The following is a 20032-nucleotide window of genomic DNA, read 5'->3' as shown; positions in this document are numbered from 1 at the left end:
GCAACTTTTAACACAGGACAAAGTGTCTTATGTTTTTTTAACCTTTCTCATTTTCTGGATTTCTTTTCTGATAACCTTCTGGATTTTAGACTTATGACTTTGAATTCCTGAATAGAACATTTCTCAAAACAATACCACTTTTTTTCTAGCATACACCCTGAATTTAGAAAATAATAAATCAATGAACAGTCATCTCCCTACAGCAGAACATCATGGAGGACTGAGAATGTGCACAGTCCACCAACCAGGCTGGTAGGGCCACTTGGCTTTGCAAGACCTCAGTGTTTGCATCTGAAATAAAAATCACTCCCAACTTGGAAATTGTGTGATTTCGAGGTGCCACAAAAAGCACAAAACTGGAATTCTGTATAGAATTTGAGATAAAATTCCAAGAAGTTATTTTTTATCATCTGGATACAGGCTATATAATGGACCAAAAAACATTGTTCTTGAGCCCCCGGGCTCTCCCCCTTTTTTCTACCTCCAACCCTTCATGGTAACTAGGTACCCAAATCTCAAATTTTAATTTCTTTAGCTGGTTAAGATGACATGAGTCTTTGAGGAGCTTGTTATGGACTGAATATATGTGTCTCTGCCAAATTCGTATGTTGAAGCCCTAACTTGTAGTGTAGCTATATTTGGAGTAAGGAACTAATTAAGGTTAGAGGAGGTCATAAGGTTGGGACTTGATCTTATAAGAAGAGATATCAGAGAGCTTGCTCTCATTCTATCCGTGAGCACGCATAGAGGACAGGCAACATTCCCCCTATCATTCTCATAATTAAATACATGAAGGTATTAATGAATACCTTCATGAATGTAATACTGGGTTTGTCACACTCAGAACAAACCCTGCAGAAAGCATACTTTGCTTTTTGATCTAGATAATATTTACAGCTACAACTATGGTAAGACTTTTGGGATATGTTTAGTAATAAAAGCTTCAGGAGAGGCAGTCTCGGGGTTGAGAGGGGAAACTTGGAGCCAGAGCCCAGGGTAGTTAGATCCCTGCTTTCTTTCTCACTGGCTATGTGATGTTAGCAAGTTACCCAGACTCTCTGTGCCTGGTCTGTAAAAAGAGGGAAATAGTCACATCTACCTCATAAGATCGTTATTCGAATTAAATTAATTAATATTTGTAAAGCACTTACAACAGTGTCTGACACACAATGAGCATGATCTCAGTGTTTGATAAATAGAATAAAAGTAAGCGTAGAGAGCTAGGAAATGCATTCATCCATACAATCAAAATTAGAAGAAAAATAGGGGGAGGGCATTTGGAGTTTGTTTGGCAACTTGTATATGGGGTAGGGAGATTCTGTGAAAACCTTTGTTATTTCTCCCATGAAGACAGGAATGGTGAGACCATGAGAGAGGCAAGGGAGAGGTAGAGAGTGGGTAGCATAGATGTCTGTGTCTCAGCTGTAGCTTTGCCACTGGATGCCCTTGAACCAGCAAGTCATCTCCCTTCCCAGGGCTCTGCTTCTGCATCAGTCTAGAAGCAGTTGGACTAGATCTGTATACTGGTTTATTCCAGGACTAGAAAAGAAAGATCTTTTGTGATTCTAAAAACATGTTGGGCAGTGCTGTTAGGTCTCATTGGTTATGGTTTTAAATAAAGGGTCTTATTTAAATGAGAGGCAAAGAATAAATGATCCCAAATATTTTAAGAGGGAAGAAAAGTGAAAAATGAGGGAAAATGTAAAGAGATGTTGGTTCTTAGAAGCTTGAAGTATTGTTCCAAGATGATTTCAGTGCTGAGCATTGAACACAGAGGGAAATAATTTTTAATTCATTGAGATTGTCTTATGACACCTTTATAGCTGCTCTTGGCAGAGAAATATTCCTAACCTGACTCCACATATTCAAAGATTTGAAGACTGGAAAAGTGGTGGCCATTATCATAGAGGGAAAGAATTTGATCTGAGGACCTTTTAGAGAATCATTGGTTAACACCCCTATTCATTCCGTACTCCCTGCTTCATTTGGTGGCCAGCATTGGCTGGGGGGTCATGTAGCCTCAAGACTTACTCTGGATTTGTGGGTCTTCCAGGTGACTCTATAGGCTGTGGTTGCAGTGGTATAATGCATTGTGTCCCAGATGGCTTAGATGATACAGATGTTCATGCTGCATCCAAATTATGAGTGTATGTAGGTGTGTGTGTATGTGTGAGAGAGAGAGGGAGAGAAAAAGACAGATCTAGACCAAGGTTGCTCAACATCAATGCTATTGACACTCAGGGCCAGATAAGTCCTTGTTGTAGGGCTGCCTTCTATAGGAGATTTCACAGCATCCCTGCCCTCTATCAACTAGATACCAATAGCACTCCTTCCTCATATACCAGTTGTGGCAACCAAAACTGCTTCCACACATTGCCCCATGTCCCCTGAAGGACACAGTCGCTCCCAGCTGAGACCCACTGCCTTAGACTGAGAGTCAGATGGTCTGCTCTGTCGTTAAGTGTGTGAGTGACTTAAGGAAGGTCCTCAACCTTTGTGAGCCTCATTTTCTCACCTACAAAATGGTGATTAAAATCCCTGACTCATGGGCACTCTGAAGGATTGAGAATTCGTGTAAGTGAAAGTGTGTATTAGAAATAATTGTGCTGTGTATTTTAAAGACACAAAAGCAAATTTCCATGCTATGAAAATAGCAGAAGCCCAAGAGAAGTGTCCCTCTCAACTGAACAGATATCCCTAGTTTTAAAGATGTGTACAGTGAGATGTAGAATCCTTCACACTTGAGTGTGCCCTCTAGTAACTGCTTAAAGGCTGTGTGGCCATGTGCATCCCACATGCCACCCTAAGGTCACTTCTTGGAGAGGGTAGGCAAGGAATTCACTCTGCAAAGGGCAGTCATCAGCTTCCTCTTCCTGAGCATAAACATTCATGTTCCTTTGTAGAGGGTCACTGAGTCACAAACCTCCAGATATTTCTCAGGAAATCCTCTCTGCTTTAGGATAAGAATTTTATTACTCAGCTTTCACTACTGAATGACCAGGAGGGGTTCAGAAGTATATTAATAGATCGGGCTTAATTAGACAAATATTTTTGAGTCCTGTAAGACTCTGTGCTTGGTAAAAACAGTGGAGAAAACAGAGTTGATTATAACACATCATGATAGAGTAGGGAGAAAAAGCTCACACACAGACAATGCTGATAAAAGAGGCAAAGACATGGGCTAAAGAGGGGAACTGGATACTTCCAACTGAGGGTTGGGGGAAATCAGGGGAGAATTATGAGAGGAAGAGGCATTGGATTGGGGTTTTGGAGGTTGCATAGAATTAATGTATTCCCCACTCAAGCTCTTCGGTCTTCTCAAGTTCATGACTCTGCTATTTACATGTTTGACTTACCCAAGTATAAAATGAGAGTAATGCAACCTAACCTGTTTAGCTAAATGGGAGCTTGTAGGTGGGAGTGGAATGCACTACACTGGTGGGTAGTGTTCTTATTGAGAGGCTTGTCATTACTCTTTCCCTCATAGGTTGCTCTTTGGGGGAAAATTTCAGGGAAACTTCCATGTTTCTTGAATAAAATCCATACAGACCTCTCAGTCATTTTCTCCTTTGAAAAAAAATCCAAGCTTCCTCCGGATGTCTTAATTTATCTGGGTTAGGGACAAGTATGAAAAGGAGCACCCACTAACTCTTGGTATACTCTTCCCATTAGGACTTTCCCAGTGAGGTGTCTGAAATATCTTTCTAGCATTGTCTGTGGCTGTTAACCACTTCCAATTCATTTTTTCCCTGTGTGTTTACCTTCAGGAAAGGCGTGAAACCGCCATCCCCCATTCACTGGCCTTTACTGAATCGCTCTTCAGCCTTGTGTCTCCTGGCTAAGTAAGCCAATGGATGTGTATGTGTTTTCCTCTTTTGGATAAAGATACTTGTATAGCACTTAAATGGGGGTGAAAGATATGGTTGGGTTTTAATCAATACTTTGGATTGCACCTTGTTTAACAGCAGCTTGGTGAGCAAGTTTAGATACAAGGACTTAAAAGAGTTCTAGAATATTTATTTATATATTTAAGACGGTTGTTCTTAACTGGTGGAGATTTTGCCCAACAGGGGATTTCTGGCAATGTCTGGAGACATTTTTGGTTGTCACAGTTGGGGTGGGAGTGCTATTGTCATCTAGTGGATAGAGGTCAGGGATGCTGCTTAACATCCTACAATGCACAGGACAGGCCCACAACAACTAATTATCTAGCCCAAAATGTAAATAGTAGTAAGATTGAGAAACCCTGATTTAAGATTTATGCTCTACCTGCTTTTCAAGGAGGCTTGACAAATTAAACGTCATAAAAAAAGAGCAATTACAAAGAAAAGTAGAACTGAAACAAAATAAAAGGAGCAGAAGCATAGATGTCATTGTGGTCCTGATATGACTTGATCATTAGGGTCGAACATTTGATTGAGTTGGAAATTTTCTAACAAATGAAAAAAAAGAAAAAGCATAGTTCTTAGGTTCCCTGAAGCAACCTTTAATATATAAGTTAGTCAGCAAAGACCACCTTTTTTTTCCTGCCCTGAATTCAAAGAGAAACGCATCTTGCAGGACTTTATATATATAGGACATTGTGTAATAAATAGACACATTTTTAACTGTGGTTTTGCAAAAGACACAGATGTGTGTGTGTGTGTGTGTGTGTGTGTGTGTGTGTGTGTACAAATGGATATTTCTGGTCTCAACCCTTTACCAAAAAGTAAGAGAGGGTATAATATTAGATCTTGTAAAATTAAAGACATTTCTTTGAGGAGCTGAACTAATATGATCTGGGTGTTGTCCTTGTTTGTGATCTAACTAGTAAGGAGTAGAGTCTCTGAAGACCCAAGAGAGAGAGATGACTGACATTTCCATCAGACCCTGAGACTCTCCCTCTGGATTATCAGATGACTTCAATGAATTTTTGGCAAGGGCTAAAGAGTAATCAATTCATGGTGGAATTATTTGATAAGCACTCAAAGTGCTTGCTTGAGCTCTTTAAGTAGCATTTATTTCTGGTCTATTTTGGATCATCCAATGTGTTAGTCTTTGGGCACACAAATGTTATTAAAATGTGCTCCTTGTCCTTAAGCAGCAGAGTCTAGCCTTGCAAGAAGATACATAAATAATCATGAATTAGTACACATAGTAGAGGAATGTGCAGTGTGCCATGAGAACTCAGAGCAGGAATTGATCAATTCTGTCAGGGCTGCAAGGAAAGGTTTAGTGAGGAAGTGAAATTTAAACTGTATGGGTTACTGAAGAAGCCTTCACAAGTTTTATTCATAAGCATTTTATTGACATATAAAATACACACAGAAAAGTATATGAATCCTAGTGCACACCTGGCTTCATTTTCACAAAGTGGACCCACCCATGTAACCAGCACCCAATCAAGAAGTAGAGCATCACCAGGAATAGAACCCCAGAAACCCCTCACACTCCCTCTTCCAGGCATTATCTACTCCCATCCGCCAAAGGTAACCACTGTCCCAACTTCAAACCACATAGATTACTTTTGCACTTTATATAAATGTAATCACATATTTTGTGTCTAATTTTAATATTATTTTTGTAATATTCATCCAGGTTGTAACATGTAATTATAATCCATTCATTTTCATTGCTGTGTAGTATTCCATTGTGTCAATATATCACAATTTCTTTATTTGTTCTACTATTGATGAACATTGGACTTATTTCATTTTTGACTATTAAAAGTTGTGCTTTTATGTCTATTCTTGCACATATTTTTTAGTGAACACATTTATGTACTGCCATGTGTATATACCTAGAAATGCAATTGCTGAGGCTTAGTGTATATATTTATTTATTTATTTATTCAGTGTTAATTTTCCAACCTGCTTGTACAAACTTACATTATCACTGACAATATATTAAAGCAGGAATCTTCAAACTATGGCCCAAAGACTTGTTTTTGTAAGTAAAATTTTATTGGAACACAACTTAGTCATTTTTTATGTATTGTCTGTCTGTTTTTGTGTGGCAAGGGCAGAGCTGAGTAGTTGTGAAAGAGACTGCATGGCCCAAGGAAAACAGATTAGTGGTTACCAGAGGAGAAGGGGGAGGGCAAAAGGGGTAAAGGGGCACATGTATATGGTGATGGTTAAAAACTGGACTGTTGGTGGTGAACATGGTGCGGTCTATACAGAAACTGACACGTAGTGATGGGCACTTGAAATGTACACAATGTTGTAATCCAATATGACCTTAATAAAATAATTTAAAAATATATTTACTATCTGGTCCTTTGTATGAAAAGTTTTCTAACTCCTGTATCAGATTTCCAAGAGTTTCACTACTTTGCCACCACTTGTATTGTACTGTTTCACATTAACTATTCTTGTGAGTGTTCTGGTGGGTATCATGTATCATATTATGGTATTGTGTATTTTCCTGTTGACATCATTGTATACTTTGTATTAGAATTTAGGCTTACAGGAGAGAGTTGTCATTGTGATTAAGTGTTGAGCCCAACTTGAGGTTCTGTAAATGCCATGCACACCAAAAATGACTTGATTATTTTATATGATTTTTATAAATGGTATACAATGGTATATAATTTCGTCTTGAAAAAAATGCTTCTCTTTGCTTCTGAATCTTAAGCTGTGGGATTTATTGAAAAGTTTTAAACATGTTCTTGGGAAAAGGATATTTTATTCTCGGGGGGTACAGTATAGTAGGCTAGTTAGGTGGTGGGGGGGCACACAGACAAGGAGAAGGAACCCCCACAGATGAGGCAGGTTGACAATGACAAAGATGATGGAGCATCTTGGGAAGTACCTTCCAAAGAAAGAAATTGCCCAATAAATATTTATTATCTCAATAAAAAGAAGAAAAGGTAGGCCAGGTGACTTTTAATGCCCTTTCAAGTTTTTTCATTTTATAAAATCACATACAGGAAAGTTTTTACATATGACAAGGCAATTTTCTCCCTTCTTCAGATATCCTCCTATAATTTGTTGGAAAACAGTGTTGCTCTTCCAATGAGAAAATTAAACAAATAAACAAAACAATCCACACTGACCTAGGTCTGAATCAGTCTTTGAGCAGAAAGCTGGTGTGCACACACACAAAACTGAAAAAATATAGCTCAGTAAGTCTTCCCGCTTCTAGATTGTTTCCAACTGAAGTCACACTTGGCAAAGCCAGTTGCCTCAGAATGTAAAGATGGCCTTTGTCCAGGGGCAGACCTCCATGCGGCTCCTTCCACTTCCCGTTTGCATCCAGCAGTGCCTGGCAGAGGCTGGGATGAGGGTCTCTTCAGGCAGTAAGAATGAGATGGATCAGAAAGAAGAACATTAACACTGGGAACCAGAGGTCAGGGAACCTGGATCCCAGGATAGCAAAGAGATATGAGAAAACAGGTCATTTTATAAATACCTAAAAGTCAGAGAAACCTTTGCTCTCTGGAGAGGAATTACTGGAAAAAAATTCGGAGAGTCTGTGAGTCTTGGAGGGCCCTGAAGGGACATCCAGAAGGAGAATGAGGAGACGCCATTTTGTTTAAGAAAGGAAAGGAGTGGAGAAGCACAGGACTACTATTCTGAAGATAAATGAATTAATAGAAAAAGAGAGTCTTATGATGTGTTTAGAAGGAAGAAAAACTCTGCTTGATGAAGTCAAGAAAACATTTTCATAAATGTAAACTTCACAAATATTTTCAGATCAAACGCGTGACTGACTAAAGATGAATGACCGCAAATTCAACTATAAACACCAAGGTTATGTCTACACAGAAAAGTCAGCTTGACTCAATGCATTAGGGGGAGAAAAGATTAAGTCAATAAAACAACCAATTCTTAAAGTGCCAAGTACCTGCTTTGCTGGAATGTTTTAGTTTTCACTTGTTTTGGCATCCCGTAGACACAGCCAGAAAATATTACGACAACAGAAATATCTCATTCCAGGATGTTATTTTAGTTACTGGGACAGGGAAAGGGACAAGTGCTTTCCTGGATATAATTCAGTTGATGGGTGCCCCTGGTTCTTAAAATCTTTATCAGAAGTTGCTAGAGACCCTGAGCAAATGCAGCTAAGTATGTTCATTTTAAAATGCTTCCAGAATGTGCCCTTTTACCAAGTGACTTAAAACCATGGCCAGAAATAATTGGGGTCACCTTTTCTATGTGTGTGTACTTTTATTTTAATAGCAACAAAATAGTCTTTGAGAACTGGGACAGTATATTTTTCTTTTAAAAATTCCTCCCCCCCCCCCCCCACCGAATGTTTCAATATAATCAAGCTTTGGTTTACTTTTTGCCATTTACTCACAGAGGTGAGTGTTATCCCACTATGGTTAGGATGAAGTTGAAGTTCAGAGAGGTGAAATGAGTAGCCTAAGATCTCGAAGCAGGGAGAATACAGACAGGTCTTGAATTAGGTCTTATGGTTTTTCGACCCTGACACCCAACTGGACTTCGATCCAATTCTGTGCTTTCATTTCAATAACACAAAGGTACAGGATGTCTGTTTGCGTAAGAATGCTGTAAAAATGGTATTAATAAGTATAATAATTTTTTACTAGTTCAAGATAATCAGATTGCATTTAACCAAAATCAGTCACTCTCAAATGTCAATGCTAATGAAGAACACTTGACAATTCTGTGAATCTCATTTGAATATAAAGTCAGCACAGTAGCTTTTTTTGTCTTATAGCAGATATAACGTGATAAATCTTATAATAAGCGGTAGCTTATTATTATGCTATGAAATATTATGAGTACAAAAAGGATCTGCGCAAGAAATCTCCCTGTGTATCAGCCAGGCTGCATGTAACAGAATACATGACTGAAAGTTGCTTAAACAGTAAGGATATTTTTTTATCACACATAGACATTGTATTATTTATCTATTACTATGTAACAAATTACCACTAACTTAGTGGCTTAAAATAATACATGTTTATTATCTCACGGTTTCTGTGAGTCAGGAGTCCAGACACAGCTTAGCCGATTCCTCTACTTCAGGGTCTTTTATGAGACTGCAATCAAGGTGGCAGTCTAAGCTCGGGTCTTATCTGAAGGCTCAGCTGGAGAAGGATCCATTTATAAGTTCACCCTGGTTGTTGGCAGAATTCAGTTCCTCAAGGGATGTTTGACTGAGGGCCTCAGTTTCTTGCTGGCAGTTGGCCAGAGGCCACCCTTAGTTCCTTGCCACATGGGCCTCTTAGGACACACTCAGTGAATGAAAGAGGGCATTTGCACCTTGGTTATTTTTAGAGAAAGTCTTTCCCAGAAGTCTCCTGGCAGACTTCCCTCAGGGCTCATTTGTCAGCACTGGGTCATGTGCCCATATTTACATTGCAAAGGTGTCTGGGAAAGTAAGTATGAGTATCTGGCATTTTTGCCCTTAGTAAGAGGCAAGTCTCTGCCAGCAAGAAAAAGCAAGCTGGAGGCAGGAGTTGGGGACTTGACCTTGAGGAGGCAATAAGCATCTACCACAGGCGCCAATTACTAAGGGACAGGCTCTATCAGAGGCAGGTGTCTGTCCTCCCCTATATCACATGATGGTTGAATTCTCTGCCTCTTTTATCTGTTCTCCTTGCCTGAGACATTTATTCATATAGTGTGCTGTGATGTCATTGAGTTTTTACTTGGCTCAAATGTTATTGTACAAACAAATACAAACACAGGTTCTGAAGCTGCCGAAAGTTCCCTATTATTGTTATGATTATTTTTATTCCAATGTTTACTAAATAAATTAATAATAATTGGATATGAGGCTTCCAGACCTCCTTGGAGTCTCTCAAAGCCTGGGGACTATCTCCTCCAGGTGAACCTACAGCCAGCCAACCTGACTAGCCAACCTGTCTGACCGCCAGAAGTTTGTATAAAATGACTCCAAAAATACCACTCCTTTTGGTAGTCATGTTGCAGTTTGCTCTTGCAGAACTTCTTTTCACACTTGCAGAAGCTAAACCATATCTCTCTCCATCCTATAATTTGCTGTTGGTGGTCTGGACTCAAGTGAATAAGCTCTATTTATCTCTTTCGAACAGAGTCATATTTATTAGGCCCATTTGCCACAACCTTCTAAATCCTGCTTCTGTAATCTCCCTTAATTACTGTACTGCTCAGTATTGTGTCAGCCACAGGTTTTTAAAGCATGTCCAGGCACATTAGTCTCCTGAGCCAGTGCTCAGTTATGTCCCAAATGGTCTGACCATTTTGTGGATTTTGAAAGAAAACACATTAGAGGGAAAACAGTGATTTCTATTAGTTCACTTAATGCAGTGGTTCTCATCCTGGGTGAGAGGGGAGGATTTGTCCCCCAGAGGACATCTGGCAGTGTCTGGAGACATTTTTAGTTGCCACAATAGGAGGAAGGATGTGCTTCTGGCATCTAGTAGATAGATCCCAGGGATGCTGATAAACATTCTACAATGCACAGGATGCCACCATCCCTGCAACAAAAAATGATCTGACCTCAAAGGTACATATTGCTGAGGTTGAGAAATCCTGATTTAATTTAAAAAATGGAATCTAGTTTTGTATGGGAAATCTTACGCAGCCCTTTCTTGTCAATTTGATATGAATTTCTATTAAATATTTTTTATGTTTGAATGTAGAGCCCAGGCTTTTCCATATTTGCCCACATCTTTGTCTCATTTATCTCTGTTGAGCAACTCTTCTTGCTATTACATCTGGACCCTGCAGCTGAACCCTCTGCCAACACCCTCAGGAATCTGACTCTCTTCTCCATACAGCAAGCCATTAGTAGTTGACAGCACAAACATGATCACATCAAGGAATAGACAGGTAAGGAAGCTGCATCTATGGACACTTGCAACCATTCCTGCTGGACAGAGTGCTACTTTCGCCACCATGAATAATCTCTCATTGCTCTATGACCCTATACCCCTCTCCATAGATTCAAAGTGTTGGTCAGGAGCATCAGAGTGGCTACGCCTAGTTCCCATGACTGAGTCTGAGCTTTAGACCAGGCTCTAGACCAGGGAATTCACATATATTAATCTTTAATCCACCCAGTAATTCCCATTCCTCATCACCATGTCGACTCCCCAGAAATAACTACTGTTACCAGTTTGTTGAATATCTTTGCCAACAATTTCAGTGCATATATAGACACATATATTGTGTGATATACTTTCTGTTTTATGATGTACAGATAAGTTAGGGTTTGCTAAGCTGTAATGAGACCCCCATAATTCAGTGGCTTAAGGAATAATGACATTTATTTCTCCTTCGCGTCAAGGCCTGATGGGTGTAGTCCAGGTTGGTGGGCAGCTCTGCTCCAGGCATTCAGTCCTTTGAGGACCCAGGATGACTGTGGCTTTGCCATCTTCAGCACGCGGTCCTCCAGGTCACTGGTGATCACCATTCCATCTAGTGAGAAAGAGTGAAACACAGTATGAAGAAGGCACATGCCATGACCTAAAGGACACACTTGGGCAAGAACTTAGTTGCATGGTCATACAGAACTGTAACGTGGGCCTGGAATCAAAGTGTAGCTGAGCAGCCACATGCCTAGCTACAATTCTGTTATATGAAAGATAGTGGAGAACAGATTTTGGTGGATAGCTACCTAATAATTTTGTAGTCAGTCTCTCTCTTCTCTTTGTCTCCGTCTTTCAAAATAAATAGGATCACATTATACAAAAAACGTACTTTGCCTTGAACATTGTCCATGTTAATACATATAAGGATACCTCTTTTTAAAAGTACTATATTAACCTGAATGCATGGATTATGTATTCTTGACTCTCAGGAGGCAAATGTATAATCTTTCCCCATGAAGTTGCTGTTTTGAGCCCTTCAGTCTAACTGTTTATTGAATGCTCAGCACATACAGGACTTGGCCAATATATATTAGTGCTTTTTGAAAGACTGGCTAGGATTTCCTTTTTTCAGCCATTCTTTTCTAGTATAAAGATTGCGTTCTGATATAGAATGTTTGGTTTGTAATTCTCCAAAATCATATATTAAAGAATTGTTCACTTGTTCTGTTTATTATTGCATTGTTAGGTAACAAGGGTAATTAAGATGATACACAGAACATTGTATTCTATTTTCCAAGAGCTGGAGACAAGTCTAAATTCCTCTGAAGTCTGTTTCTGGCTTGCTTTTACACTGTTGACATACCTCAGAAGAGGCTAGGATGGCTGAAGAATAACAGGGTGCCCATTTCAATTCTGACCTTGACTGCTTCATTCCCACCCTTCACTGTTCTTCTTTGGCGTTACAATTTCAATATTAAATATTCTTCTTTTTGAAAAATTGATAGGGTTCCTGTCTGATACCTTAATATTGATATGCTATAAATGAGTCATTGTCTACAATAAAGGCAAATTCAAGCTTAAGTAAAACAATTTTGGTATGGTTTCCTTCCACCTCCCACCAATTATTTGAAAAGCAAGAAGAAAATGTAAAAAGCTAGTAATACCTGAGGCTTTTCTAAGCTTGGGTCCTCCAAAGACTATGAACAGCCATAAATTGGCAAAAAGAAACAGACCTGGACACCAGTTGCATCTGAAACAACACCACCATCTAGGACACCTTGTTCCAAATCGTCTGTATTAGTTTCCTATTGCTGCATAACAAATTACCACAAAGAGGCTTAAAACAACACGCATTTATTAGCTTACGGTTTCCCTGGGTCAGGAGTCCATGTACGGCTTAACTGGGTCCTCTGCTCAGGGTGGCACAAGGCTGCAATCAAGGTGTCAGCTGAGCTGTATTCCTTTCTGGACCTCAGAGTCCTCTTCCAACTCACGTGGTTGTTGGCAGAATTCAGTTTCCTGTGGTTGTAGGACTGAGGTCCCTGTTTTCTTGCTGGTGGTTGGCCAGGTGCTACTCTCAGCTTCTGGAGTCCACCCATATTCCTTGCCACATGGCCCTTTCACAACCTCTCTCACAGGCCTCTAACATGGCAGCTTACTTCTTCAAAGCCAGCAAGGGAGAGTCTGTTGCTCCAGTCTGTTAAGATGCAGTTTCACATAATGGAACACAATCGTGGGAGTACCATCCGATCACCTTTGTCACATTCAATTGGTTCAAAGTAGGTCCCAGATTCTGCCCACACTCAAGAGGAGTGGGTTATATAAGTATGTGACCCATTAGGGATCATCTGAGGTTGTGTCTGGCACACTGATTTTATGGTTTAACTTAATGCCTTATTTTCATTTCACCTCCAGTGCCCCTCTGATGCCTGTCTGGTTTCAAATCCCCGTCTGTCTGGTCCACACATTATCTGAGCTCTCACCTGCTTGCTGATCACCTTTTACCTTGCATTTCCAACACCTCTACAAAACGCATCCCTCTGCCTGTCTCCATGATCTTCTCTTTTCTCTGGTCAAGTCACTGATCTCTTAATTCCATTTAGTCCTACTTTTAGCATTCAAACACAAAATGGGTAAAATGAAACTGAGGTTGTTATGTTGAATACCTCCTCCTGGCTTTTCTACCCATTTCAGCAGTGTGATCATTCTTCAAGTCACCCAAAGTCACCACCAAACAGTTGTCTTGGACTTCTCTTAACCAGGGGTCAGCAAATTGTAGGCTTGTGGACCAAATTTGATACACATGTCTGTTATTTTAAATAAAAGTTTGTTGGAGCACAACTATGCCTGTTTGTTTAACTATGGTCTATGGTTGCTCTAGCATTACAATGGCAGAGTTGGGTAGTTGCTACAGAAACTATCTGACCTGCAAAGCTGAAAATATTCACTGCCTAGCTCTTTATAGAAAACATTTGCCAGACCTGTGCTCTAGAATAAAGAAGCCCAAAGTTGTTTCTTTTTTATTTAAAATTCTGGTAGCCTCCATGCTTTCCAATCTGTTCCTTCTGCCATTACTCACACTAGTTGAGTCTCTTGTTTTCATACACCTGGCTTGACACAGTCATCTCCTATTTGGGACCCAGCAGCTAATTAGAGCTTCTCTCTTTTGAAGCCTGTGGTGGATTGCTATTGTTTGAGCATCTAAGATTCTTCCTTGTCTAGTTCCAAGTTCTTTTTTCTTTCTCTTTGCCTATACTCTTCAGTAGAAATCGATCTTTCTTGGACAGGCTGACAGCAAAGACTAGCTCAAAGAATTTACCCAATTTTGTGTATGTTGAGTGTGTGACTCATTTAGCACTTCTCATAAATTGTCTAACATTAATAGTTTTCTCTTGCCCTATATAAGCCCTAGATCCTCTCTAGATCATAAGATCGTTGCACGTAAGAACTGTGCCATACACTTTGCATCTGATAAAATGCCTAGCACTAGGTTGAGCTGGACAAAGAGGTATAGAAAGTGTACACTGTTGATAGATCTGTGTGATGAACTACTTTACTATTTAAAAAAATAAAGCTTTTCTTCCCTTTGTTATTTTTAAAGGTGGTAATATTTTTTAAAAATTTGCTTTAAGTAAATTCAAACTTAAAAATGATTGCAGAGATAGTACAAAGAACTTTTTTCCTAAACCATTTGAGAGTAAGTTGCCACCATGATACCCCATTACTCTTAGTACTTTAGTGGGTAATTTCTACAGGCAATGACCACAATCAACCATTAAAATCAGGAAATTAACAGATGTGTTGCTTCCATTTAGTCTCTAGGCCCTATGCAAATTTTACCAACTGTCCCAATAATCTCCTTTGTATCCAAAGGATACAGTCCAGCCTCATGAGTTGGATTTGCTTGTCATCTCTCTTTAGTCTCTTCCAATCTGGAACAATTACTAAGTCTTTTTTGACTTGCAGGACCTTGATATTTTTGAAGAGTACAGTAGAGTTGCTTTGTAGAATGTCCCTAAATTTGTGTTTGTCTGATGGTTCATCATGAGTAGGTTCAGGTTATTTGTTTTTGTCAGGAATATCACATTTTAGGATGTGTAAATATCCCATTCCTCACCAAACTTTTACCCACTAGTTTCAGCATTCGTTGATATTTCTTGGCTAAATTATTACTATGATAATTGCCAGATGATAACTTTCTGTTTCCATCACTCCTTCTACAAATGTTATTTGGTATTCCGCCATAGGGAAAAGTTTTCTACGCTTCCTGTTTGTTTGTTTATATCACTGTGGACTTAGGGATTCCTATTTTATTCAGTGGATTATAATCCATTACTTTAATTTATTTTGATGCTCAAAAAGTTCCACATTTAGCAGTGGGATAGGGTTGCCGGATAAGATACAGGAAAATCAGCTAAATTTGAACTTCAGATAAACAATGAATAATATTTTAGTATAAGTATGTCTGAAGTACTGCGTAGACATACTTAATTTTGTATGACATACTTAAATTATTCACTGTTTATCTGAAATTCAAATTTAACCGGGTGTTCTCTATTTTTGTTTGCTGAATCTGGCAAACCTACAGTGGGAGCTCCTTCAAGATGCTTTGCGTGTCCTTCCGGTATGTCCCCATCATTCTTTGAGCACTTCCTTGCTTTCTGACCCAACAAGATGTTCCAGAATCAGCTTGTACTTTTGCTGTTCTAGCATTCGTATCAGTCACTGGTTCTGTTTAGTATGAAATGGTATTTAGAAACCAAGATCTTGACACGAAGTCTACTCACTGCTATTAAGTGTCATACTCCTAGACCTGTTCAGTAGCGATATCTAGGGGAATATATATATGTATCTATATATATGTACCTACTTATATCTCCGTATGTGTTTACTTCTATATCTATTTTTATATATTGAAAACCATGAATTTACACCTGTGTCTCTAATTCCAATCCAATGCCACATGGATAATTCTAGTTTTCTCCCTTCCTTCACTTCTCTGACAGTAAGGAATTTGGTTCTCCTACCATCAATATAACTATAGTGGATCAATCTCCCCTATAGGTACCCAATCTCCTGTTGTCACCACTGACCCCTACACCTCTACGTGGATGCCTTTCTCACTTCTCTTGGGTTCTTACATTCCACACTGGCCTGCCTCTCACTGCCTTAGTGTCCAAAACCCTATACCAAGCTGCTGCCACTGCCACTTCCCCCCATATGGCACATGGATACCCTATTCATCCCTCTCAGGCTCTACAAGCCCATACCAGGCCAGCCTCATTGCTTCCCCCTCCCCGCCCTTGTGAATGCCTTCCTTGTACCACTTGGTTTCTAACGTCTAGCAGCAGGCCACCTTGAGCAAATGCTCTGCTCATCCTACTGTGCTCTGATATACTCTGCTGGGTTGCCACCCTTATCCTACCCTGTGCTGATACCTACTGTGCACAGCTCACCTCATGGCTCTTAGATTGGATAAGAAAGAAAGAGAGAGAGGGAGGGAGGGAGAGAGAGGGAGTGAGAGACAGAGAGGGAGAGAGAAAGAAAGAAGGAAAGAAGGAAGGAAGGAAGCGAAGAAGGAAGAAGGAAAGGAAGCTATTCATGCACTTCTCATCATGTAAAATTATAGGTGATTTACTTTTTCGTTGTCCATTTCCCCCTCTGAACCTGGTATCTTCACTGGTATCTTATCAAGACTTAGAAGAGTGCCTGTCCTATAAGAGGCACTCAAAGATTAATCCATTGAACGAATAAGTGAGTGAATGAGTAAATAGTGAATACAAGGAAACCTAAAGTTTGTTCACCCCCGAAAAATAAATCCTAATACCCTTAAAAATTTCTTTTGGCTTTTGGTGTAGAATTCATCCATGGCAACCCTGTGATTGTTTTGGGTTTCCTACCTGACCTAGCATGATGTCTGGGCAAGTTTATTTTCAGGTCACTGTAACCCAGCCTTTTTTTTCTTGCAAGAGAATGGCCAAAACATCATTTTTCCTTATTAGGAGGTGGCTCGTGTGTTTGTGTTGGGCTCACATTTCGTGCCTCCCAGATTTCTCCTGCTCCCATCCCCTGTGCAGGCTTAATAGTATGCCTAATGCTGATTTCAATGTGTGGAGATCAAATTCAACTGCTGCTTCTGTCTCAGAATCAAAATATTATCAAATAAGATATCTACTCAGTAAAGCTACTTCTTAAAGTAGAAAGAATTAAGGACCGCTTATGTGATTGGTGTGTGAATAATTAGTTGGAGAGAAGGAGCAGTAAGACATGTAGATGCATCTGGGGGTCAGGAGACAGTACTCTCATCCTTTCACCAGCTAGATGGGTTCTTGTAGGAAAATCTCTTCCTCTCGAACCTATGAACTGGGGATATGTAGCAGCCGTGCTCACTGCCCCCACCTGAAATCATCACAGGGAAAATGAGCAATGTGTGTGAACAGGCATCACAATTTATAAAATTATATTTTCATTTAGCATTTGTTGTAACTGATTACCTAAAAAAGTCACATAAAAATACTAAAAATGCTGTGCAATTCCAAAGTTTATTTTGCTTATGTGTGTAGAAGAAAGAAAAGGTGGATAGGAATTTAAAAATAATATTTATTTCATGACGAAGAACTGCCTCAGGGGCTGAGAAAGGAGACTAACATTACATAGGCTCAGAATATTTTTGGATGTTAAATGGCATTTCCTACAATTTTACTTCTAATGCGTTTAACTGCTCACCTCTCTTGAAATACCTTGTGCCTTGCATGCCTTCTGGAAGGCTTATTTCTTCCATCCCCCTTCTATTCTAAGACCTTTCCCTGATAAATCCTCACTCATCCTGTAGTGAACATTTTCTTGATGAAATTTCCGGTGGTTCTCCAGCAAGTTTATTAGAACAACTTTCATGCCTTGAAATGATGTATTTACATTCTGTCTCCACCATAGGCTGTGAACTTTCAGACAGGGAGGTGTTGCATTTCATTTTGTTTTATTGTATTTATGTTAAGGATCTCAAGTGTACACAATTGAGTTAATTACACTGGCTCGCTCATGACACTCTGAGTGATGTGTTATGTATCTTCTCATTTTTGGTAATTGGCCTTCAGTGGCATTTGGTGTAAGAATGGCTAAGAGCAGGACTATGGACTTAGGCACACCTGAGCTGAATCCTGGCTTACCCACCTAGGTGTGTGACTTTGGGCAATTTACATAACCTTTCTGAGCTTCTGTTTTCTCAAATGTAAAATAGGAATAATTAAAGCCCCTACTTGACAGTCTTTTTTTTTTTTGGATGTTAAATGTAACATTGAAAATGAAATGCTAAAGAGAGTTTTTATGACAGGAAGCAGTCAGTAAAATTGTAGCTTTTTTTTTTTAACGGAGTGAGTCTCAACAGATCCTCGATGAATGAAAGCTCCAGGAAGTTTTTTGCAACTCCAATAAAGTATATATATATTTTTTCCCCTCTTTGGTCCTTCCTTCCTTTCACTCTCTCCTCCCCTTCCTTCTCCCCCTGCCCCCCCCCCCCCCCGCCCCGGCCCACTCTTGCCGTCTCTGAGCACAGCTGCTGCACGAACCAAGGCAAACTTGGATCAGATGCCAAAGTCTTTTTCAAGGGAAGCCAGTTTTCAAGCTCAGGCACATTGACTTCTAGAATGCAACCCAAACACTGTCAAATAACAGCGTTAAGCTTCTTTGCAAATAAGGCTGGAATACTTTATTCTCCGAGATTTTCAAATTTAAGAGAAGTAGAACCAGACACTTTGCAAGTGTTAGTTTGAATCATTCTATAGCAGTCCTGAATGGTACATATATGGTATATATATATGGTGTATATGTGTATGGTATACCTACTATAGCAGTATGGTTGGAGTTATTATTCCCATTTTACAGATAAGGGAGTCGGAGCCAGTGTCACCACAAGAATTCATTATAGGCACAGTCTCTCAGCTCTGTTTCCTTCTCTGATGGGTTTGTTTTCTCCCACTGCAGATGTCTTTCTTCCTATAGTCGTGGAAGATGATCACTGGCCAACAGAAACATCCAAGCTTACAGCTCATGGTCCCAAAGAAGGTGGAACCTTCTCTATTACAGCATCCAGTTTCTTAACCAATTTCATGGGCGGGCAATAATCGGGCTTCATCTTGGGATATTTTCATTGCTAAGCAAGAGAGTAATCAGCAGTGGCTTAAGTGAAAGGAAAATATTTGATTATCTTACCTCTAGAAGTCTGAAGGTAGGAGGTTCTTGGGTTGATTTGGTGACTCATGAAATCAGGACTGGGCAGCGTATTGTGAATCTCTTGAGTTTATGCTCGTAGTTGCAGATGGCTGTTGCTGCCCTGAGCATCGCTTCTTCATGTCAGTGTCATAGGGAGGAAGGAAGAATAGTAAAGGGGTCTTTCTTTCCACAACGCTCTTATTTTTGGGACTAGATCTCTACTCTGTAAAACCTCAGCAGACTTCTCTTTATATCCCATTGGCCAGAACTGAGTCACATGTCCATTCTGTGACAAGTCACTGGCACAGAACGATGAGGTTATCTTGAGTGGCTTTGAACAGTCATGACTCAGCCTCTGAGGCTAAGGGAAGGGACAGCTTTCCCTGAACACATCTCAGGTTCTGTGGGAAGGGCAGGAGGGGGCACATGTGCAGATGGCTGTTGGTAAGGTGATGGCCAGTGTCTACCACAGCTGTTTTGGATCACATGTCCGTCCCTTAGACCTGTTAAGGACAGCAGAAGAGTTCTGCGTTTGGTTGTGTTCCCCAGGCGCAGATTCTGAGACAAGGATTAATATGAAAGAGGTTGATCAGGAAGTACTCTCAGGAAAAAGTGGTAAGGGAAGAAGAGAAGGAGGCCCCCCAAGGTTTCAAGTTACCATAAAGTCTCCTCCAGGGGAGTAACTTAAGCTCAACCGCACAGAGGACGACTGGGAACAGTGGCAGATCCCACCCTGCGTTGCTGTCCCCATCAGGGTTGCCCCCTCAACTCTGTGGGGAGGGAATGTAAATTTCCAGGCACTTCATGCTCTTCATGTGTGCAGGCAGAGTCCTTCAAACAGGAGACACAAGACTGGCTATTTGGAGTAAGAACACTTTAGAGCTACTGAGCACAACACTGGGAAAGGCATTGGAGGGGGTATGAGCAGAGCCCTGAGGGCATCTGCCACAGGGTCCGTGAGAGTCCAGACCTGCATGAAGTCTGCACCTCAGAGCCAGGGAGTAGGTGGGCAGTGCTCAGTGGTCACCAAGCAAACTAGGACAATGTAGGCATGAGAGGGTGGCCTCAACAGAA

The 20032-nt window shown here is 40.2% G+C and overlaps 1 protein-coding gene and 1 long non-coding RNA gene across 3 annotated transcripts in view; one reads left to right on the top strand and one right to left on the bottom strand.

The window, feature by feature from the left end:
* ARHGAP6 (Rho GTPase activating protein 6) overlaps positions 1-20032 on the top strand; it is a 462138-nt gene that overhangs the window by 129754 nt on the left and 312352 nt on the right. The window lies entirely within an intron of this gene.
* On the bottom strand, positions 11189-19183 carry LOC138921771 (uncharacterized). The gene is made up of 2 exons (XR_011434658.1): positions 18959-19183; positions 11189-11357 (listed from the first exon to the last, which is right to left on the bottom strand). It is a non-coding gene; the product is annotated as an uncharacterized lncRNA (long non-coding RNA).

Source organism: Equus caballus, chromosome X (genome assembly GCF_041296265.1).
Source record: "Equus caballus isolate H_3958 breed thoroughbred chromosome X, TB-T2T, whole genome shotgun sequence".
Classification (NCBI taxonomy): domain Eukaryota; kingdom Metazoa; phylum Chordata; class Mammalia; order Perissodactyla; family Equidae; genus Equus; species Equus caballus.
This window is presented reverse-complemented; position numbering and strand designations above follow the sequence as displayed.